The sequence below is a fragment of the Macaca fascicularis genome, chromosome 12 (genome assembly GCF_037993035.2).
Source record: "Macaca fascicularis isolate 582-1 chromosome 12, T2T-MFA8v1.1".
Classification (NCBI taxonomy): Eukaryota; Metazoa; Chordata; class Mammalia; order Primates; family Cercopithecidae; genus Macaca; species Macaca fascicularis.
The window spans coordinates 50,730,050-50,754,401 of NC_088386.1; the positions used below are offsets into that span (position 1 = coordinate 50,730,050).

General features: G+C 36.1%; 1 pseudogene; it reads right to left on the reverse strand.

Annotated features, from left to right (window-relative positions):
• Nucleotides 1–19,484: 19,484 nt before the first annotated feature.
• Nucleotides 19,485–21,785, reverse strand: LOC102124449 (histone-binding protein RBBP4 pseudogene; annotated as a pseudogene).
• Nucleotides 21,786–24,352: the final 2,567 nt, after the last annotated feature.

Sequence of the window (24,352 nt, forward strand, 5' to 3'; positions counted from 1 at the left end):
TTATTTTTTATTTTATTTTATTTTATTTTATTTTTGAGACGGAGTCTTGCTCTGTGGCCCAGGCTGGAGTGCAGTGGCCGGATCTCAGCTCACTGCAAGCACCGCCTCCCGGGTTCACGCCATTCTCCTACCTCAGCCTCCGGAGTAGCTGGGACTACAGGCGCCCGCCACCACGCCCGGCTAGTTTTTTTGTATTTTTAGTAGAGACGGGGTTTCACCGTGTTAGCCAGGATGGTCTCGATATCCTGACCTCGTGATCCGCCCGTCTCGGCCTCCCAAAGTGCTGGGATTACAGGCTTGAGCCACCGCGCCCGGCCTTGTTGTTGTTGTTTTAATAAGAATTATCTCTTTGGTAAATTTTTCATTCATATCCTGAATTTAAAACAAAAAAAAATATTGTATTGTTTTTCAGAACTCTGTTGAACCTTACTAAGCTTCTTTAGTATCATAATTTTGAACTCTTTTTTCAGGATTTCATGCATTTCTTTTTGGTTGGGCTATCTGTTGCTGGAGAATTATTATGTTCTTTTGGATGTGTCTTTTTATTTTTTTGCTTTTCCTGCTTTCTTATCCCTACATTGGTATCTGCACATCTAGTGTAGTAGTTACTTATTCCAATCTTTTGAATTTGGTTTCACAAAGGAGAATATTTTCCTAAAGATGTATTAATGGTGTCGGTTGGGTATGGCCCTTTGTCTTTGACTCTGGGTGTGTGCAGAAGCATAGTTTCTGTATGAGTTATTCAGTTGTAAACAGCATCAGTGGCATCTGTGATTTCTTATTGGTTTAGGATGTGATTATTAGTGTGGGCTATTGTGAAGGTTTGCTTGGGGCAGGGATGTTGGAAGGCTTTGTCTTGGGACCCAGTGGTAGCAGCAGTGAGCTGATCATGCCTGATCTTGGACTCCAGGTATGTGTACCCTGGCACTGTTGCTAGCAGGAACAAGTGGGTTGGTTCTTGAACCTCCAGATGGCTTGCTCAAATGCCTATAGTGGCAGCAGTCCGCCAGGAAAGTTAGTAGGTTGTCAGGCCCCTGGGCAACCAGTGTGGTTGTAGCAATGGCTGCCCCCATGGCAGGATGACCCTCTGGGTCCCAAGTGGTGTGAGCTGATGTTGGCTGTGGCTGCAGTGTGGGGTAACCACACTCAGCCCCAGCCAAGCAGTCCTCAGGCTCTCCTGCTCTCTGTGGCAGTGTCCTTAGATTTTGAAAGAAATATTCTATTAAGTCAAACCCAGAAACTAATTAAACAGGAGTGCTTTTTTTCCTTCAAAGATTTTACGTATAAAAGATGTAATATACTCTATTGCAACATTACTAACATAAATACTTTCATGAACAGCAAGGCATATAAAATTCTAGACAAAAACAAGGAATTCATATGAGGCTGTAAGTTCAAATATATTAGTTTAATGGAATTGGGATGCTATCTTCTGTCTAATTCACTACCCTTATTGTTAGTTTTCTTTGGAAAGAAAGCATGATTCATATCTGGCCTCATGTCCCCTTTTGTTCCAACAGTTTTCTGATTCTTCAATAATTCTTTCCTTTAGAACATTTTCTAAACAGTTTCATTCAAAGCGATTGATATAATTATACTCATAAATTCTAAACTGTTAAGTGGTATCATGAATATTTATTTTTTAAATCAATTCATTAGTTTAATAGTATTTCCCCTTTCTAGCCTTTCTAGTAGCGAACTGTTTTTTTACTTTATTTGCTTTTTTAATCTGTGTGCACAGTCCAAACAGCATCCAAGCTGCTTTACATTGTTCTGCTGTGCTTATAACCACAGCGTTCCTGGAAACATCTCAATTTAACAAAATTTGTGACTAGAAAGTTCAGTAAATAACAGAAGTTGAACTGATTAGCATTGCTCTGTGAAACACTTCGAGGCAACTCCTTTCTTTTATGCATACACAGATAACAAATCAAAAGGACATTAGAAATATATGACTTTCAAAAAGAAAGTTAACTATTTCCATACAGTTGAAACTGAACAAACTATTTTATGTGAATAATCTGTGGGAATTTTTGACACTTTAGGTCTACTTAGCTCTGTGTCTAGGTGGAAAGAGATGTGACCAGAAGATTAGTTCCTGAAGGATGATGTGGACAACAATTGTTCATTTTGAAGTGGAAAGCAAAAGTCAGTCAGAATTGAAAGCCTGTGTTCTCTGAGGAGAGGCCGGTGATGGGGTCTCCAGTTTATGAAGACAAAAAAAGAGCAGTTGCCAACCACTTCTTGGGGTTCTGGTCTGTAACAAAGTGTGGCACCATATTCATAGAAAAAAGGACATATAGTTATGCAACCAGAAATTAAAGCTATAATGTGTCTGGCTGCTATTTTGAAATTCCCACATCCATGCAGACGCAGAAGGCCTAAATCACCAATGCTGCAGTCCCAAAAATAATAATAACAACCACAAAACCACATGAAATTTTAAGAGCAAATATGGTTGAGGTGGGCAGCAATGGAAAACTGTCTTCAAAATATTTGGTAAATCAAATTTCCAAATGATGTAAAGAAATCTATTGCTAAGAAACACTGCAAAGAAAACAATTTAGTTTAAATGAATGTGAATGTTGAATAGTCTGACAAAATAATTTAAATATTTAGAATAATTGCAGAATAAATAGATATCATGCATAAAAATACCAAAAAGATAAGAAAATAATATGAAGAACTTTATGCTTATAAATTTGATAACTTGGAAAAAAGGGACTAACTTTAAAGACGTAAATTACCAATGTCCACTTAAGAAGAAATAGATTAAATCATGCATATGTCAACACAAAATACACTAGTTTCCTTTTATCCACAGTTTCACTTTCCACGGTTTTATTCACCTATACTCAGAAATTCAATAGTAGGCTAACGCTCTAACACAGCAACTACATTATTCACTTCACTTTATCTCATTACATAATAATTTTATGATCTCATGTCATCACAAGATGGGTGAGTCCAGTATAATAAGACATTTTGTGAAAGAGAGAGAAAAGAGAGAGAGAGAGATGCCCACATAGCTTTTATTATAGCATATTATAATTGTTCTATTTTATTATTAGTTGTTTTTAATCTCTTACTATACCTATTTTATACATTAAATGTTATCATAAGTATATATACAGAAAAACATAATATATATCGGCTTTGGTACCAGTCACGGTTTCAGGCATTCACTGGAGTTATTAGAATGTAGCCCCTCTGATAAGGGAGATACCACTGTATCTGTAGGCATATGTTTAAAGTGGCTCTATTTGTAATTACCAGAACTTAGAACAACATTTGTCCTTCAATAGTTTAATGGACAAATTCACTATGGTATATTTTTACAATGGAATAGAAGTTTGCAGTAAAAAGAAACAAAGCACTGATATGGATGACGATGGATGTGGATGAATCTTAAATGCATTTTGCCAAGTCATAATGCCAAACTCAAGGCTACATCCTGTATGATTCAAGTTCTATGACACTCTGAAAAAGACAAAATTAAAGGACAGAAAATAAATCAGTGTTTGTCAGGACATGGCTTTTGTGGAAATGGATGTATTGTAAAAGGGCACAAGGGAATTTGAAAGGTGATGGAAATATTATCTATCTTGATTGCAATGGTGTTCATACAGTTGTCTTATTGTTTTAGCTAGGACTTCCAGTGTAATGTTGTAGTGGGGATAATGGGCATTTTATCTTGTTTCTGATCTTAGAGAAAGGCTTTCAGTCTTTCATCAGTGAGCGTAATAGGATTTTTGGTAAATGCCTTTCAAGATGTTAAGTTCCGTTCTATTCCTAGTTTGATGAGTGTTTCTATTATAAAAGAGTGTTAAATTCTGTTAGATGTCTTTCTGCATATATTGAGATGATTCTGTGTATGTATGTGTTTGTATGTGTTTTCCTTCATTCTATTGATGTGGTATAAAACATTGATTGATATCATATGTCGAACAACCGTGCATGCCTGAGATAAATCCCACTTGGACATAGTTTATAATCATTCCAATGCACTGTTGGATTAGGATTGCTAGTGTTCTGGTGAGTATGTTTTACATCTGTATTCATAAGGTATATTAGTCTGCAGTTTTCTTTTCTTGTGGTAACTGTCTCGCTTTGATATCAGGGTAATGTTGGCATCACAGAATGTGTCAGGATGTGCCCTCCACTTCTATTTTTTGGAAGAATTTGAGTAGGACAGATGTTAATTCTTTAAATGTTTCATAGAGTTCGCCAGGGAATGTTTTCTGGTGGTGGGTTTTGTTTGTTTCTTATTTTGAATAAATTGATTGTAGTATGTTGTGGTATAAATATCTTTGAATTTATCCTTCCTGAACTTCATTGTAGTTCTTGGATAAATAGCTACCTTCCTCAAATTTAGAAGGTTTTCAGTTATTATTATTTATATATGTACGTGTATGTGCATACATACAGACATGTTAATGTGAAGATTATATCTATATTTGAATATAGATATTCATGTATGTATATACATAATCACTATTATGTTCTGTTCATTCTCAATCTCTTCTCCTGGGGCTTACACAATGTATACTTTGGTAGTGCTGGTAGCATCTCTTGGGTCCTTTAGGCCCTGTTTATTTTTCTTATTCCTTTTTTTTCTACGATTCTTCAAATTGACAATTTCCATTGTCCAAATTTTAAATTCACTGAGTCTTCTGTCTCCACAGATCCTGCAGTTTGAATCCCTATAGTGAACTACTATTTATGTCAACATTTGAGGAAAAGAAGACAGGCACAAAACTATACATACTTCATTATTTCTTTTCACTAAAGCTTAAAAATGGGCAAAACTATTTAGTATGGGTTTCTCTTAAATAACAAAATGCAATAACCAAACAAGAGCAAATTTTTTTTTTCAAAACCATAAAATTCAGGAGAGTAGAACCCTTTACAGAATGAGTGGAATGTGGTAAGAAAGGTATATAAGGTGGGGGAAGAGGGTTCTGAGGTGCCATCAATATTTACTTCTTGTTCTGGGTAGTAATTATATGGATATGTACCTAATATTAGATAATTAAGTTAAATATTTCTATTTTATTCAGCTTTTATTAATGATATATGTGTTGTATTCAAAACTCAAAAAAGCATAAGAAATTTTATCACCATGAAATGTGAATTATTTCCCTCAAAAAATAAGGGATAAATGTATTAGCCCAAATGTGAAAGTTGTTAAATAATAATCAACACCAATAAGGAAAATGAAATTGAATGAGGCACCCTGACTTTTCTCTGACTTTTTCCTGACTTCTCTCAACATTTGTTAAATAACTGTGCATATTTAGCTTAAGAAATTACTATCCTTTCAATCTCCCTGAGTTAGTTTAAATGACAGAGGACCTATGAAATGACAGAGGCCCATTTTCCTTTCTACCCATGTGATTCAGTAGAAAGTTCTTCGTTTCCATTACATCAGTTAATAGACTACCATATCAAACACTGATGCTTACTTTCCTCTCTTGGTAACATTTCTGTGATTTACATTTCCCTTTATTGAAGGTTATATTCATGAACTATGGATTCTTCCAAAGCTGATTTTCATCAAACATGACCTTTTATGTTTTTCTGTTGTAATGTAATGCAACTTACTTAGTGTAAGATTAGCATTCATGTCAATCACAAATCTACTCACCATATCTATTTTACTCAGTCATCAACCAGCAGACACACACATTTCATTCTAAATATAAAATAATCTGTCTTGTGTATGTGAGGAAAGAAGTCCACCTCTTTTAGCACTGTCTTTCATGTTTCAGTTTCTTTAAGTTAAGATTACAGATGATGACTTTCTACGGTTTTAGGTCCATGGTAGTTTCTGATCCAATGATGCCACAGAGTATTAGGAACCCTAAGCCCAGTAAGCCTGGTTAAGTTTTCTAGATATGATATCGTGGTAACAATCATGATTGTCTTCCTCCAACCTCAGAACTAATATCTAATCCAAAAGAGAGGAGCCATGAGTTTCAGCACTTGCTAAGATTGGATCATTCAAGTTACAATTTATGTTCCAGTCAGTCTTAACTCTTGTTTACAGTGTGACAAGTCACACTGTCTAGTCACACTTAGGAACTGGTCAATCACTGACTCATGTCTTCTAACTAGGACCATGGCATCTGACTAGTTCCTTCTGCCACCATACTTCTTTATGAAAGCTGAATCATATCTTCTCTACATCCTACCCTCCCATCAATCCCGACTCCTGGCAGCACTGCTGTGCAAGAAAACTTTGTCAGGAATGACTTTCTCTCACTTATTTCCCAATCTACTTTTAATTAACTAACTTCAAATTGGTTTATATCCCTAATGAATCAATGTTCTCTAGAAGGTGACAAACAAATGTGCAAAGTACAACTATTTGGTTTATTCTAAACCTTTACTTCTTTAACCAGTTCAGAGCATCTGATTTTTCAAATTCTCTTTTCTGGCTTTTCTAGCACTGAAATAATCTACCTTTGGAAATTTTGTTATCCATCTGTTGTCTACTTTTTCCCAGCCTCAAGATGTGGGAATTCCATTCTTAGTTCTCTTCTCTGCTCTATCTCCATACCTTGAAAAATTCTTAAAACACCACAATTTTAAGTCTATGTGTATAACTTGCATAAAATATCAGGTGGCGATAAACGCAAGATCCAGTGGTAGATTTCATCTAAAGTTGACCTTAACTGAAAAAGCAAGAAAATGCATGTAGAATATGCAGTTAAATTATTTCATGTGACTTATGTTTGAATGATAATAGTAATGATAACAAATAAAACTAATATGTGATAACACTCGCTGCTTTACTTAGACCTATTTACTAGATGTGTCATTATTATTCAAATCCACAGAATAAAGGACTGAAGAACAGAGCATTTAGCTAAATTTTCCAAAGTTACTCCTATATAAGCTTTGGTACTGAGATTTAACACCTGGCATTATGGATCTAAAGTGTTATGTTCTTAATCATGTTTCCAAGTAAATACTTTTCCCTTTGGAAACTAAAAGCGACGAGAGAGATAATGAAGGTTTGCTATCTAACAACCAATACCCACTTCATCTTAGTTAACTTACCCACCTCCCATCATTTGTCCACATATTAGGAGGCAATTTGTAACCAGAAATATAAAAATATAAGAGTACAATTTTCTGGGAGTCAAAAGTTTTCCATCATGATGTGTTTGTGTCTGTGTGTGAGAGAGAGAGAGACAGAGAGATAAAGAGGAGGAAGGAGAGGAGACGGATTATGAGAGGAAGGAAGGAAAAAAGAAAAAAAACAGAGAAGAGAACAGAGAATAAAGGAGAGGAGAAGCACAGGGAGTTCTCTAATTTCTTTCATTCTGATTTGGTACAATACTGTGTACAATTGGACCCATGACGGTGATGTTCTATGACCACAAGGAGAGATGATAGTGACACACAGAGGGTGGTAGAGTGGAAGTTTATAAAAGACTTGGGCCCATCCACAGGACCAGTTATCTCTAGAATTTCTAAAACATGAGGAACATAGGCCGCTATTGTTTATAGCACCCTCAGTCAAGCGTCCTTTTACTGGCAGCTGGAGAGACGCTAACATAGTCAGGTCTGAACGCTGCTACTTTGTGCCATCAGATGCTGTGTTACAGAGACCCTGAAGAATTTAAGATGCAGAACCAGATTGCCTTTAAAAACTTTCATGAGCTTCTCAACCCACTCCTTACACTCCAGCTTCCTCAATTACAAAATGGAAATAATTATAGTTAATAATTTGTTTTTATTTTTATTATCAGCATCATATTCCTATCTTTATTTTTTGTGGTAATTATTCCTTTGCGGCCAAATTTTAAATATTCCTTTCTTGCTCTGATGTTTCATCTATATATTTCTAATCACCTTCACATTATACATAACAGATTGCTGTTACATTGTCTTTAAACATTTTATATGCAGTTTAAATATGGAGACAGTTTTAAATCAGCAGATTATGGACATCTCTTTGAAGGCACACGAGTGAAAAATTTCCATGAAAAGTCTTGATTGGAGAATCTAGAGATTGGTTAGTAAGTGATGGGATCCTGAAAACTAGCTATAAAGCCCAAAGAGAAATGACTGCTGAATAAAGATGTAGTTTCCCCAAATAGTAAGAATTAAACATCAAAGGCCATAACTTAGCTATGAATAATTTTATTACTATGCAGAATTACACTGAACTAATTAAAGTACCTTAAGCCTTGACGTTTTCATTTTTGTGACAAGAAATGCTCGTCCCCTTATAGAGGTTCACTAATTAGTGGTAAAATTTGCTGGTAAGAAATATGTCATGCAATCAATTCTGTCTGTAAGATATTTCTCTTTGATGTGGTTTTCTCCTGAACATTTTTACATAACATCTTTTTTTATCATAAAATTTAAATGGTTAAAATAAAATTGTTATTTCCACCCTAAAATAACAATTTAAAAATCTGACTCCTTGTCATCTACCCATTCAGTCTCGATTCCTTAGTCATTTAGTTTTTCTCTTCTTCATGCACTGTATCAGAATAGTTCTCAGAACTTTTCTTTTTCCCTTCAACCTCTGAATAACTTTCTTCTTTAATTTCTACTACTACCACACGCAGATCTATATTACTTACTTCCTAAATTTACCACAAAAACTTCTACCTTCTCTTCCTTGTTCTAAACTCTATACTCTCCAATTAAAATCATCCTTGCTAGTGTGACTTCCTCTCCTTGAAAGTCAGTTGAAACTTTCAGTCCCAGAGTTAATCTATCACAATTATAGAATACTTTAAATAGCAAATGTATACCACCATATCTACCCTGACAGATGACCTCAACCTAACATGATATTTCCGCTAGAATTATATAACAAAACAGGGTTGTCAGCCTCTGCACCACAGCTGATCCTCAGGAGACCCAGTCTCAGTTTCAGCCCTTCTCACTGCAGTTGGAGAATCTATTCCACCTGTGAAGTGACCTGCTGAGAAACAAGCACCCATCTGAACCAATGAGATGTGCTAGGGCTGAACAGCCTCTATGTAACAGCAAATCCTGAGGGGGACAGTCTCAGCTCTAGCCCTTCTTTCTGCAGATGGGAAACCTCTCTGCCCTTTCAAGGAAACACTGGTAGACACATCCATGTAGGCCATCTGGGCACACTTACTAGCTTTCATCCCACAGCAGATATTGGCGGTCCAGTCTTGGCTCAAGGTGTTCTCTCTGCAGTCCCAACTGTGCAGAATAATCCTGGGAGGCACTCGTGTTTGGGCCACTGAGACAGGCTTACAGGCAGGGTTCCTGGCCAGCCTAGGTACCCTCCTTGTTCTTCCCCAGGTGAGAAAGCCCACATGGAAGAACCATGCCAGTCTCGGAGCCCTAATAAGACTCACAATACACATGGGCTTAGAATGCCCTCCAGTGCTGAGACAGCTGCAGTGTCCATGGGCTCATGGAACATAACAGTCTGCTTAGAATATCTGGAAGACTCACCAAAGAAGGTCAGACACAAACAAAGCCAGAATATGAAGATTAATATATGGAATCCCTCCATGTGGAGAACATATTGCATGTCCACAAGCATAAAGAACATTCAGAGAAATGTGAACTCACCAAGCATACAGAATAAGTAGTCAGAGACTGACCTTAAAGTTATGGAGATATGTGATCTTGCAAACAAAGAATTCAAAATAGCTGTTTTAAAGAAGTTCAGTGAATATCAAGGAAACACAGAGAAATGATTCAAGATTATCAGAGAAATTTATCAGAGATATTGAAGTAATTTTTTAAAATTTAACAGAAATCCTGGAGTGAAAAATACAATGACTAAAATAAATAATGAGGAGAATTGCTTGAACCTGGGAGGCAGAGATTGCAGTGAGTTGAGTTCAGGTCACTGCACTCCAACCTGGGCGACAGAGCAAGACTCCATCTCAAAAAAAAAAAAAAAAAAAAAGTAAAAAGAGCTCAAATAAACAAACTAATACTGTACTACGAGTGGCGTGCTTCTAACTGAGTTGCTGAAGCAAGGACGGTATTCTCCCATGGCTATTGAAGAACTGTTATCTACATGAGTGTAAGGGGGTCTCTTGATAAACTGGAGCCCAGCAAGATTACAAAGTTTGAGAATGCTTTCTTGTCTCATTTTGTCAGCCAGCACCAACCCCTGTTGGACACTATCAGGGCTGATGGAAAGATATCAGGAGAATCAGATGCAAAGCTGAAAGAGATTGTAACAAACTTCTTGGCTGGATTTGAAGCTTAAACTTCTGTGGCTTCACATCAAATACCAGTTCAGTTTTGTCATTGTTCTAGTAAATTAGTTCCATTTGTAAAAGGGTTACTCTCATACTCCTTATGTACAGAAATCACATGAAAATTAAAGGTTCCATAATGCATAAAAAAAGAACTAGAAAATCAAGATCAAACCAAGTCCAACATTATTAGAGAAAAAGTATAATACATATCAGAGCAGAAATAAACAAAAAAGAGAAAAAAATACAATAGATTAATGAAATAAAGAACTCATTTTCTAAAAGAACAAAGAAACCTTTAGCTGGAAGCTAGACTAAGAAAAAAAGAGAGAATACTTGAGTATTAAAATCAGAGATAAAAAAGAAGACATCTCAACTAATACCACAGAAATATAAAGGATTATAAGAGACTATTATGAACAAATGTACACCAACAAATTGGAAAATTCAGAAGTGAACAAATAACTGAACACCTCCAACCTCCCAAGACTGAATTATAAAGAAATAGAAAACCTTAACAGAGCAATGATGAGTAATCGTATTGAATCAGTAATAGAAAATCTCCCATCGAGTAAAAAACAATAAAACAAAACAAACAAAAACAAACAAACAAACAAAAACCACACACACACAATGACTTCACTGCTAAATTCTACCAAACATGTATAGAATAACTAATACCAATTGTACTTAACCTCTTCAAAAAATTGAAGAAGGAGGAATTCTAAACTCATTCTACATGGTCAGTATTAGCTTAATACCAAAACCAGACAAAGACACAGTAAAAAAGGCAAAACTACAAGTCAATATTCTTGATGAACACAGATGCAAAAATTCTCAATGAAAGAGTAGCAAACAGGATCCAAAAGCATACATAAAATATTATTCATTACGTTCAAGTGAGATTAATCCCAAGGATGCGAGGATAGTTCAAAATATGCAAACAAATAAATGTTATATTAATAGAATGAAGGACAAAAACCACATGATTGAATCTATAAATGCAAAAAAGCATGTGATAAAGTCCAACATTCCTTCATCATAAAATTCTCAACAACTTAAATATAAAAGGAATGTCCCTTAACACAATAAAGGCCTTATATAAGAAAAACACAACTAGTGTCATACTGAAGAGGGAAAGTGGAAAGCTTTCACTTCACATGTGAAAATATGGAATAAGACAAGAATGCCCACTTTGATTACTTTTATTGAACATAGCACTAAGAGTCCTCAACACAGACAAGAGAAAGAAAGAAGGGACATCCAAATGAGAAAGAAGGAAATTAAATTGTTCCTGTTTGCAGGTGACATGATCTTATATATAGAAAATCCTATAGACGACACCAAAAAAATGTTAGAACTAATCAATTCAGTAAAATTGCAGGATACAAAATTAGCATACAAAAATCAATACCATTTGTACATGCTGATAATGAAAAAGAAATTAAGAAAGCAACCCTATTTACAATAGTGGTCAAAAATATAAAATACCTAGGAATTAATTTAACTGAGAAGATAAAAGATTTCTACAATGAAAACTACAAAAAAAACTATGAAATAAATAAGTAGATAAATATTTTGTCACGGATTAAAAAAATACTGTTAAAACGTTCTTACTACCCAAAGTTATCTATAAACTCAATGAAATACCTATCAAAATACCAATGAAACCCTTAACAAAAATAGGAAAAGTTATCCTAAAATTCATGTAGAACCATAAAAGACCCCACATACCCAAAGTAATTTTGAGCAAAAACAACAAAGCAGGAGGCACCACTCTACCGTACTTCAAAATATACTAAAACACTGTAGTATCTATAACAGCCTGGTATTGGTGTAAAAACAGACTTAAAATAGAACAAAATGAAACAAAAGGAAAAGCCCAGAAATAAATTCATGCACGTACATCCAACTGGTCTTTGACACGAGTGCAAAGAACACACATTGGGGAAGAACAGTTTCTTCAATAAATGGTGCTGGGAAAATTGGATATCCATATGCAGAAGAATGAAACTATCTTTCGCCGCTTAAAAAATCAACTAAAATGGACTGAAGACATTAATATAAGATCCAAAACTGTAAAACTACTAGAAGTTTTTAAGGTCTTCACCAAAAAGTCACTTCCCTTCCCAGACCAATGTCCTAAATCATTTCATCTACTAGGGCAGCATCAATAATTTCTAGTAGTCTTACCATCATTCTTCTTATATCTATTTTTTCTTCTACTAGTTTCTACAACCACTGAAATCTGATTTCTATTATGATTTTACTAAAATCACTCTTGCTACAACCATTCACAGTCTTCTAATTATTAATAGCCATTTTTAATTCCTCTATAATCTGTGGCCTAATTTGATGCTGATAGTTTAATATCAACTTTTTCTGTATCTTTTTCTACTATTCTGGCCACTTGATTTTATTTTCCTTTATAAGCTATTTCTTCTTTGCTCCATTTTACAATACAATTCCTAGTCTTCTTTATACCTTTTTGTTTTTAATATATCCTAGGAACTGATGATCCACAAACGTGTCAGTGTACAAGAGCATTTTGTATTTCCACTCCTGTGTTTCTGATTTTCTATTAAATATGTCCAAGTACATGCATCCAAAAGCTGTAACTCTTGATAGTTCCAAAATGATTTCATCAATTTTTGCCAGCAGGCATGATAAAGCAAACAATATTTATAGAAAACTAAGATGGTCTATGTGGTCCATGATCCATGACTATGTGAATGTTATCTCCACTTCCTCAAATGTCAATGCCTGAAGCCTCAGCCTGCTCCTAAAACTCAAACTTTCCTCAATCTCTACAAATATAAAGTCAATAATGATTAAAAATTTTACTTCTTTTTTTGTACTTTTTTTATTTCCAACTTTTATTTTAAGATCCAGGGTACATGTGCAGGTTGTACAGGTTTGTTACATAGGTAAATGTGTGCCATGGTGGTTTGCTGCACCTATCAACCCATCACCTAGGTATTAAGCCCAGCGTCCATTAGCTATTCTTCCTTATGCCTTCCTTTCCCCTTACCCCTGGCAGGCCCCAATATGTGTTGTTCCTCACCATGTGTCTGTATGTTCTCATTGTTCAGCTCCCACTTATGAGTGAGAACATGCGGTGTTTGGTTTCCTGTTCCTGTGTTAGTTTGCTGAGGATGATGGCTTCCAGCTTCATCCATGTCCCTGCAAAGGACATGACCTCATTCCTTTTTTTTGGTCACATAGTATTCCATGGGATATATGTACCACATTTTCTTTATCCAGTCTATTGTTGATGGGCATTTGGGTTGATTCCATGTCTTGGTTATTGTGAATAGTACTACAATGAACATACATGTGCATGTATCTTTAAAATAGAATGATTTATATTTCTTTGGGTATATACCCAGTAATGGGATTGCTGGGTCAAATGGTATTTCTTCTTCTAGATCTTTGAGGAATCACCACACTGTCTTCTACAATGGTTGAACTAATTTACATTCCCACCAACAGTGCAAAACTATTCCTTTTTCTCTGCACCCTCACCAGCATCTGTTGTTTTTTGACTTTTTAATAATCACCACTCTGACTGGGGAAAGGTGGTATCTCATTGTGATTTTGATTTGCATTTCTCTAATGATTAGTGATGTTGTACTTTTTTTCATATGTTTGTCGGCTGCATGAATGTTTTCTTTGGAGAAGTGCCTGTACATGTCCTTTGCTCACTTTTTCATGGGTTGTTTTTTTTCTTGTAAATTTGTTTAAGTTCCTGGTAGACTCTGGATATTAGACTTTGCCAGATGGATAGATTGCAAATTTTTTCCCCATTCTGTAAGTAGTCTGTTTACTCTGATGATACTTTCTTTAGCCGTGCGGAAGTTCTTTAAAAATGAATCAGTATAAGCTACTTAATGCTACCTTGCTGTACCTCTGCATTCCTCTGAATAGCTAACTCTTTATAGTTTCTAATACTTTCATCTTCAGAACACTTCCCCCGCCTTGTTTACCCTAGCACCTTAGCTTTTATTACTTGCGTGCTATTCAAAGGGCAATTCTTCATTTTTCCTTGCTTGTAATTCAGCTACAGTGAGCTGTCCCATACCTCCATTTCTTTGCTATAGATTTTTGAAAATTAAAGTTCCAATTATGCACAAGAAATATCTACATCCTTCATAGGTAACCAAGATATATACATCTATTTTTTTCTTACTTTTTATTTAAATGGCATCTCTTCCTACCTTTCCATTATAACAGATCTTGAACAATGCCCAGAGTAAGGAAAAAGCAATTATGAGTAGGAGGAAAATATTAATAAACTCAAGATTGAAAATAAAACTTTCAAGCTTCCCCATTTTTTAGTTTAAATCATTTTCATTCAACAGGTATATATTTAGTAACTGACATTTGCCAAGTACAGCACCAGAGCTAGGAAAAATAAAAGAAAAATAATGCAAAGTGAACTGAACTGCACTTACACACAAATAAAAAAAAAGTAATGTAATTTGCTCCTTTTCTTTTATGATATCTCTTTACATACAAAGAGATATCATAAAACAGGCTGATAATGTAATGTAGAGTTACTTTCTTAAATTCTTATTTTTTATTTTTGTGGGTAATGGTAGGTGTATATATTTATGAAGTACATGAGATACTTTGATATAGCCATGCAATGCATAACAATCATATCAGGATAAATGGGCTATACATCACCTCAATCCTGTATCCTTTGTGTTACAAACCATCCAATTATACTATTTTAGTCATTTTAAATGTATAATTCAATTATTATTGACAATAGTCACTCTGTCGTGCTATCAAAATGTTAGATTTTATTCATTCTTTCCATTTTTGGCATGCATTAACCATCCCCACATTCTCCACTACGCAACCCCTCCCAGGTGCTGGTAACCACCCTTCTACTCTCTATCTCTATGTGTTCAATTATTTTAATTTTTAGTTCCCATAAATAAGTCAGAACATGCAAAGTTTGTTTTTCTGTGCCTGGCTTATTTCACTTAACAGAATGACCTCCAGTTCCATCCATGTTGTTGCAAATACCAGAATTGCATTTTTTATGGTACTCCACTGTGTATATGTACACATTTTCTTTATCCATTCATCTGTTGATGGACACAGGTTGCTTCCAAATATTGGCTATTGTGAATAGTGCTGCAATTAGCATGGGACTGTAGATATCACTTCAATATCTTGATTTCCTTTCTTTTGGGTGTATACCTAGCAGTGGGATTCTGGGTCATATAGTAGTTATATTTTTAGTTTTTTGAGGAACTTCCATATTGTTCTGCACAGTGGTTGCACTAATTTACATTCTCCCCAATAGTATATGAAGGTTCCCTTGTATCCACATGCTTGACAACATCTGTTACTGCTTTTGGATAAAAATCATTTTAATTGAGGTGAGATGATATCCTATTGTAGTTTTGCTTTTCATTTCTCTGATAATCAATAATGTTGAGCACCTTTTTATATACCTGTTAACTATTTGTTTGTCCTCCTTTGAGAAATGTCTATTCAGATCTTTTGCCCATTTTTAAATCAGATTATTAGATTGTTTTTCATACAATAGTTTGGGCTCCTTATATATTCCAGTTGTTAATCCCTTGTCAGATGAATAGATTACAAATATTTTCTCCCATTCTGCGGGTTATCTCTTCACTTTGTTGATTATTTTCTTTGCTGTGCAGAAGCTCTTCAACTTGATGTAATCCCATTTGTCCATTTTTTGTTTTGGCTGTCTGTGTTTGTGGAGAATTGCTCAAGATATTTTTGCGAAGTCCAATGTCGTGGAGACTTTCTCCAGGGTTTTCTACATAGTTTGAGGTCTTAGATTTAAGTTTTTAATCCATTTTGATTAGATTTTTGTATATGGCAACAGATAGGGGTCTAGTTTCATTCTTCTACATATGGATATCCGGTTTCCTCTGCACTATTTGTTGAAGAGACTGTCCTTTCCCCGGTGTATGTTCTTGGCATTTTGTCAAAAATGAGTTCACTGTAGTTGCACGGATTTGTTTCTGGGTTATCTATTCTGCTCCATCAGTTTATGTGTCTGTTTTTATGCCACTACCATGCTGTTTTCATTAACATAGCTCTGTAGTACAATTTGAAGTTAGGTAATATGATTCCTCCAGTGTTGTTATTTTTTCCCCAAGATGTATTTGGCTCTTCTGGGTCTTTTGTGTTTCCATACAAATTTTACATTTTTTTTTTCTATTTTTGTAAAGAATATCACTGGCATTTTGATAGGGATTTCACTGAATCAGCAGATTGCTTTGGGTAGTATGGACATTTTAATAACAATGATTCTTCCAATCTACGAACATCGAGTATTTTTTGCATCTTCTGGTGTCCTTGCCAATTTATTTCATCAGCATTTTATCATTTTCATTGTAGAGATCTTTCACTTCTTTGAATAATTTCATTCCTAGATATTTGATTTTATTTGTGGCTATTGTAAATGAGATTACATTATTGATTTCTTTTTCAGATTGCTCACTGTTGGCATATAGAAATGCTACTGATTTTTGTATGCTGCAACTTTACTGAGTTTATCACTTCTAATAGTTTCTGTATGTAATCTTTAGGGTTTTTTTTATATATAAGATCATATCATCTGCACACAAAAATAATTGGCTTCTTCCTTTCCAATTTGGATGTTCTTCATTTATTTATCTTGTCTGATTGCTCTAGCTAGAATTTCCAGTAGTATGTCGAATGACAGTTGCAAAAGTGGGCATCTTGGTCATGTTTCAGATCTTAAGAGAAAAGGTTTTAGTTTTTCTCCACTCAGGATGATACTGCCTGTGGGTCTGTCATTGGTGGTTTCTATTATTTTGAGGTATGTTCCTTTTATATTCAGTTTTTGAGGGTTTTAGCATGAATGGATGTACAATTTTATCAAATGCTTTCTCAAATCAATTTAAATGATCATATGCTCTTGTCCTTCATTCTGTTGACATGTTGAATCACATTGATTGATTTGCATATGTTGAACCATCCTTGCATATCTGGGATAAATGCCACTTGATCATGATGAATGATCTTTTTAATGTATAGTTGAATTTCATTTGCTCATATTTTGCAGAAAATGTTTGCATCAATGTACATCAGTTATATTTGGCCTACATTTTTTTAAGACTTTGTCTGATTTTGGTATCAGAGGAAAACTGGCCTTGTAGAATTAGTTTGGAAGTATTCTCTGTTTCTCTGTTTTTTTTTTTTTTTTTTTTTTTGAATAGTTTAAGTATGATTTATATTAGTTATTTCGTAAATGTTTGGTAAAGTTCAGCAGTGAAGCCTTTGCTTCATGGGCTTCTCTTTGCTAGATAATTTTTTTTATGATGTCAATTGTGTTATTTGTTATTGCTCTGTGCAGGTCTGTATTTCTTCATGTTTCAATCTTGGTAGGTTGTATGTATCTAGGAATTTGTTCATTCCATGGCTTTCCAATTTATTGGCATATAGTTGCTCAAAGTAGCCTCTAATGATCTATTAACTTTCTGAGGTACTGGATGTAATGTGTTCTTTCTCATCTCTATTTTTATTTATTTGAGCCTTCTCTGGTTTGTTTGTTTGTTTGTTTGTTTCAGATGGAGTTTCACTCTTGTTGCCCAGGCTGGAGTGCAATGGCGCGATCTCAGCTCACTGCAACCTCCGCCTCCCGGGTTCAGCCTCCTGAGTAGCTGGGATTACAGATATGTGCCACCATGCCTGACTAATTTTGTATTTTTAGTAGAGACAGGGTTTCTCCTTGTTAGGCTGGTCTTGAACTCCCAACCTAAGGTGATCTGCCTTCCTCAGCCTCCCAAAGTGCTGGGATTACAGGTGTGAGCCACCATGCCCAGTCTGTTTTTTTCTTAATTTGGATAAAAGTTTGCCAATTTTGTTTATCTTTTCAAAGAAGCTGCCGTGGGTTACATTGATCTTTTGCATTGTTTTCTTTGTTTCAATTTCATTTATTTCTGCTATATTTTAATTGTTTCCTTTCTTCTATTAATTTTGAATTTGGTTTGCTCTTGCTTTTCCAGTTATTTAAGATGTATCATTACATTGCTTATTTGACCTTTTTCTACTTTTCTGATGTAAGCACATATAGCTACAAATTTCTATCTTACTATTGCTTTTGCTATATCCTATAAGCTTTGTTATGTTGTGTTTCCATTTCTATTTGTTTCAGTACATTTTTAAATTTTCTTCTTAATTTATTCCTTGACCTGCTAGTCATTCAGGAGCTTATTGCTTAATTTCCATGTATTTGTATAGTTTCCAAAATTCCTCTTGTTATTGATTTATAGTTTTATTCCATCAGGGTCACAGAACATGCTTAATATTATTTCAACTTCTTTGAATGTTTTAAGACTTGTTTTGTGACCTAATGTATGATCTATCCTTGAGAAATGATTCATGTGCTGAGAAAAAATAATGTATATTCTGCATCTGTTGCATGAAATGTTTTGTAAATATCTATCATGTCCACTGATGTTTCTTTGTTGATCATGTCTGATGTTTCTTTGTTGATCATGTCTGATGTTTCTTTGTTGATTTTTTGTCTGAAAAATCTGTCCACTGCTGTAAGTGAGGTGTTACAGCCTCCAGCTATTATTTTATTGAGGACCATCTCTCTATTTAGCTCTAGTAATATTTTCTTTATGTATCTGGGTGCTCCAGTATTGTGTGCATATGTATTTAAAATTTTCATATCTTCTTGATCAATTGAGCCCTTTATCATTATATAATGACCTTCTCTGTCTCTTTTCATAGTTTTTGTCTTGATATCTATTAGTGATATCAATATAGCTACGCTTTTTCTTTTATGGTTTCCATTGGCATGGAATACCTTTTTCCATCCCCTTTATTGTCAGTGTATACGTGTCATGTCCCTATTTTTTTTTTTTAATCCATTCAGCTACTCTGTTTTTTGAATGGATAGTTTAGTCCATTTACATTCAGTGTTATTATTGATAAGTAAGGACTTACTCCTGCCATTTTTGCTCTTTGCATTCTGATTGTTTTCTGGTCTTGTCTTCCTTTTTTGTTTTCTTTCTTCCTGTCTTTCTTTTAGTTAAGGTGATTTTCTCTGGTTATATTATTTAGTTGCTTGCTTTTAATTTTTTGTGTATCCTCTGTGTTTTTTAATTTGAGATTACCATGATACTTGCAAATAATATTCATTATTTTAATCTGATGATGATTTTACACTAATTGCATACACAATTAAACAAGAAAAGAGCAAATGAATAACAACTCTTCACTTTGCCTCTTCACTTTTTTTTTTTTTATGTAGAAAAGCAATTTATTCCATTTTAAGCACTTACACAGTTAGTTATGGAGAGTAACAGGCCTGCTGGTGAAACAGGTCACCCAAAATGGAGATGGCATCGAACTAGTGGTCAAGGACTAACTCCTAAAAAAAAGCAACTCTTATCAAGGATTAATTTAATTTTTAAAACAAATACAAGTTATTGATTCACTCTTCTCAGCTTGACAGTCTGCCTGTGGTGTAACTGTCTGGTAAAAACATACATCTTTACAACTTGGTGGTCCCACGTTAAAAACAACAACAACAAAAAAAAAACACACCATTTCACAGACAGGAAAGAAACAACATGAAAACAGCTCAAGAAATACACTAACGAGCAAAAATATATGAATATATGCGGAAAGAGGAACATGTAGTTTTGACTTAACTGAGGAAACCAAGAGGAAACTGGTCTACATATGAAAATGTGCATCCTGGAAAGTCAGGTGTCAAGATTTTCGAGCAGGAATCTATATGACTTGAATCTCCCCTATTTCCTGAATAAAAGTGACATCTTTCAGTATTTATACTTCATGGCTCAGACACCTACCTCATTTGGCTCTATTCCTTACTCACTGTAGCCTTTACTTAAATGAGTCTGAAAAACTTGGGGATATATGGCATAAGAAGAAAAATAATCACACATAATAGTCCCCCTTCTGTAGCTACTTTAGACCTGGGTTACTAGAAAATTCCTGAAGAAAATTTCAACGTAAGTCTGTGGCTTTGCTGAATTAATATTTAGAAAACACCCACTGTTTGGGCTAATAGCATTATTGGTGGTACCTATTATATAGAGCGATAGTTGAACACAGTCTGTCTCAAAACCAGTGTTAAATCACTCTCAGGGTTGAGAAGAAAAAAGGGGAGTCTAAAATCACAGGAAGTAAAGACATATGTAGGATCCTTGTCCTTCTGGATTCACGCTTCCTTCAGGGTCTTCATCATTATAAATGTTCTCTGCCATTTGCCACACTTGCATGATATTGTCTTCTGATATAGAGCAAATCACCTAAGGTTCATTGGGATTCCAGGAGAAATCAGATATCTTGGCAGTGTGACCACCATGAATAAACAACAACTCTGGTGGCCCGTCTTCTGCATCTTCTGGGGATTGTTCCTCTCCAATTTTACTTAAATCCCGGACATTCAGTCTGCGATCAGTACCACTGGAAGCCAAAATAGTCTCATTGTGAGGTGACCACTGAACCTGGAATATTTCATCCTTATGTGGCTCAAAGGAATGCAACTTAAGTTTCAGATTTCTCAGATCCTACAAGGCAAGTCTTGTCAGCTGATCCTGTGGCAAGAATGAACTCACTATAAGGATTGAAAGAAAGGCAGTTCACTTCAGCATTGTGAGCATCAACTGAGTGGCTTGGTTTGGAAGTACTGTTTGAACGAGTATCCCAAATCATAAGTTTCTGATCATCAGCAACTGACCCAAACAGAGACTCATGGAGCAGATGCCAGGAAACATCTTCTACTACTGCTGTATGCCCTGTAAAGATGGTCTTCGCATCCACCACTTTTCCCTCCTTTGGAACGGCACTGATGTCCCACAGGCAGATGGTGTGGTCATCGGAAGCATTGAGTAAGTGCCCACTGAGATTTGGGTTCCAAGAAAGCCCATAGCCTTCCTTTTGATGTCCACGGAGACGCAAGTCTGGGTTGCACTCTCCAGAAGGATCTGGTTTAGAAGGATGTTTTGTATAGTCAAAGACAAGAACATCACTGGAAGGAGTCTTTGTTGCGATGATACAACGGTTCTGGGGCATATAACGGGACCTGTTTACTTCTCCTTCATGGTTGATCTTGATTTCTATTTCAATTTTTCCACTAACTGAACCAAAACCTCCAAATTCTCCTTTCTCACTGTCGTAGTGCGACACATCAAACTGAGCATCATCATTAGGGAGTTGCACACTGGCTATAACAAGATGGTTTTGTTCATCCCATGTGTGTGTCCCCAGGACAAGTCGATGAATGCTAAAATCTTTCCCTTCTGGTCTGGTTACATCTGGAAGCCACTGGGCAGTTAGGCTGAGCCACTCCACAGCATGGGTCGTCACCAAATCATAAAGAAAAGGGGTGTTCTGTTTCCATATTTTGTATTCCTCGTTGATCACTCGTTCTTCCACTGCGTCGTCGAACGCTGCTTCCATGTCGGCCATGGTGGGCAGAGGAGCCAGGGGAACCCTGGGGTCGAGCGTTGCGGGAGGGGCGGGGAGGCAGCAGGCGCTCGCTCTGCGCACGCGGCCTCTATTCGCCTCTTCACTTTTTAACCTGTTGTCCTTTGTATTTCTATCTCCTAGTGCTGTTTATGCCTTGAGGAATTGTAGTTTGTATTTTCAATTGCTTCATCTTTTAATCTTTCTACTGAGGATATGAGTAGTTTATACATCACAAGTATAGTGTTATAATATTCTGTGATTTTTTGCATACCTACTATTACCTGTAAGTTTTGTACCTTCAGATGATTTATTATTGCTCATTAACATTCTGTTCTTTCAGATGGAAAAACTCCCTTTAGCATTTCTAGTAGGTCTCATGTGGTATTGATGAAGTCTCTCAGCTTTTGTTTGTCTGACAAATGTTTTATTTCCCCTTCTTTTTAGAAGAATACTTTCATTGAATATACCATTCTAGGGTAAAATCTTTTTTTTCTTTCATCATTTTAAATATGTCATGCCACTCTCTCCTGGCCTGGCCTGTAAGGTTTCTACTGAAATCTGCTGCCAAATGTATTGGATTTCGTTTGTATGTTACTTGTTTCTTCTATCTTACTGCTTTTAGGATCCTTTTTTTTTTCTTTTAATCCTTGACCTTTGGGAGTTTCATTATTAAATACTTTTGGGTTAAATTTTCTTTGTATTCTACAGCCTTCTTATGCTTGAATATTGATACATTGCTCTAGGTTTTGGAAATTCTATTATCTCTTTGCATGAACTTTCTGCTTCTATGTCTGTCTATCTCCTCTTTAAGGTTAGTAACTCTTAGATTTTCTCTTTTGAGACTATTTTCTAGAACTTGTAGACATGCTTCATTCTGTTTTATTCTTTCCCCCCCCCTTCTGTCTGTGTATTTTCAAAGACCATATCTTCAGAGTCACTAATTCTTTCTTCTGCTTGATCAGTTCTGCAACTGAGATGCTGATGCATTCTTCAGTGTGCCAATGGCATTTTCAGCTCCAGAATCTCTGCTTGATTCGTTTTAACTATTTCAATTGTTTTGTTAAATTTGTATGATTGGATTATGAATTCCTTATGTATGTTATCTTGAACTTCATTGAGTTCCCTCACAACAGCTATTTTTAATTCTCTGTCTGAAAGATCTATCTTTCCAGGATTGGTCTCTGGTGCCTTATTGAGCTTATTCGGTGAGATTATGTTTTCCTAGATGGCCTTGATGCTTTCGGATATTTGTCAGTGTCTGGGCATTGAAGAGTCAGGATTTTTGTAGTCTTCATTGTTTGGGCTTATTTGTACCCATCATTCTTGGGAAGGCTTTCAAGGTATTCAAATGGATTTGGGTGAAGTGATAACTTCAGTCACTGCAATTGTATCTGCACTACCGGGCACCTTTAGCCCAGTAATGCTTGGCTCTTGCAGACTCAGAGGTACTGCCTTGGTGGTCTTTTATAAGATCCAGAAGAATTCCCTAGATTACCAGAGAATTCTTGTTCTCTTCTCTTACATTCCCCCAAACTAATTATGTCTTCTTCTCTATGCTGAGCTGCCTGGAGCTACGGGAGGGGCAATAAAAGGACTGCTGTGGCCACCACCACCGGGACTGCACTGTGTCAGATCTAAAGCAAGCACAGCCCTTGGTCTCATCCAGAGCCCATTATAACCACTACGTGGCCAGCATCTATGTTGGTTCAAACCTTAGGGCTCTACAGTTAGCAGATGGCAAAGCCAACAAGGCTTGTCTCTTTCCCTTTAGGGTGGAAAGCTCCCCCCCAGCCCAGGTAGGTCCAGGGAAGCCATCCAGGAGCCCATGTCTGGAGTCCAGAACCTTAGGAATTTACCTGGTACTCTATTCTACTGTGATTGAGCTGACATGCCAAAAGACAAAGTTATTCCCACTCTTTTTTTTCCCCTTTCCACAAGCAGAGGATCCTTACTCCATGGCCACTGCCACCACAGTTCCACAGGGAATAGTGCCAGGCTACCAACAATGTTCAATCAAGGCCCAAGTTCCCTTCAGTCAGCTTTTGGTGAATGTTGCCAGGCCTAGGTTTACCCTTCAGGGCGGTGAGCTCCCCCTCTTGGTCAGGAAAGGTCCAGAAATGTCATTCAAGAGTCAATGCTTGGTACTGGTGACCCCAAGAGTCCACTTGGTACTCTGCCCCATTGCAGCTGCAAGACAAAGTCACTTTTCTCTTTGCTTTTCTCAAGCAGAAGCAGTGTCTCCCTATAGCCACCACAGCTGTGAATATGCTGAGTGATACCTGAAGCCAGCACATCTCAGAGTGTCACCTAAGGTCCATGGCATGTACTAACTGACTAATGCTGCTGATTATTCAGGGCCCAAGGGCTCTTTAGTCAGTAGGTGATACATTCTGTCAGAATGTGGTCTTTCCCTTCAAGGTAGTGAGTTTCTTTGTGGCTTACATTGCCTGTCTTTTTTTTTTTTTTTTTTTTTTTTTTGATGGAGTCACTGGACTGCAGTGGTGCAATCTCAGCTCACGCAACCTCCGCCTCCTGGATTCAAGCAATTCTCCTGTCTCAGCCTCCCTAGTAGCTGGGATTTCAGGCACATGCCACAATGTCTAGCTAATTTTTTGTGTGTGTTTTTTAGTAGAGATGGGGTTACGCCATGTTGGCAGGCT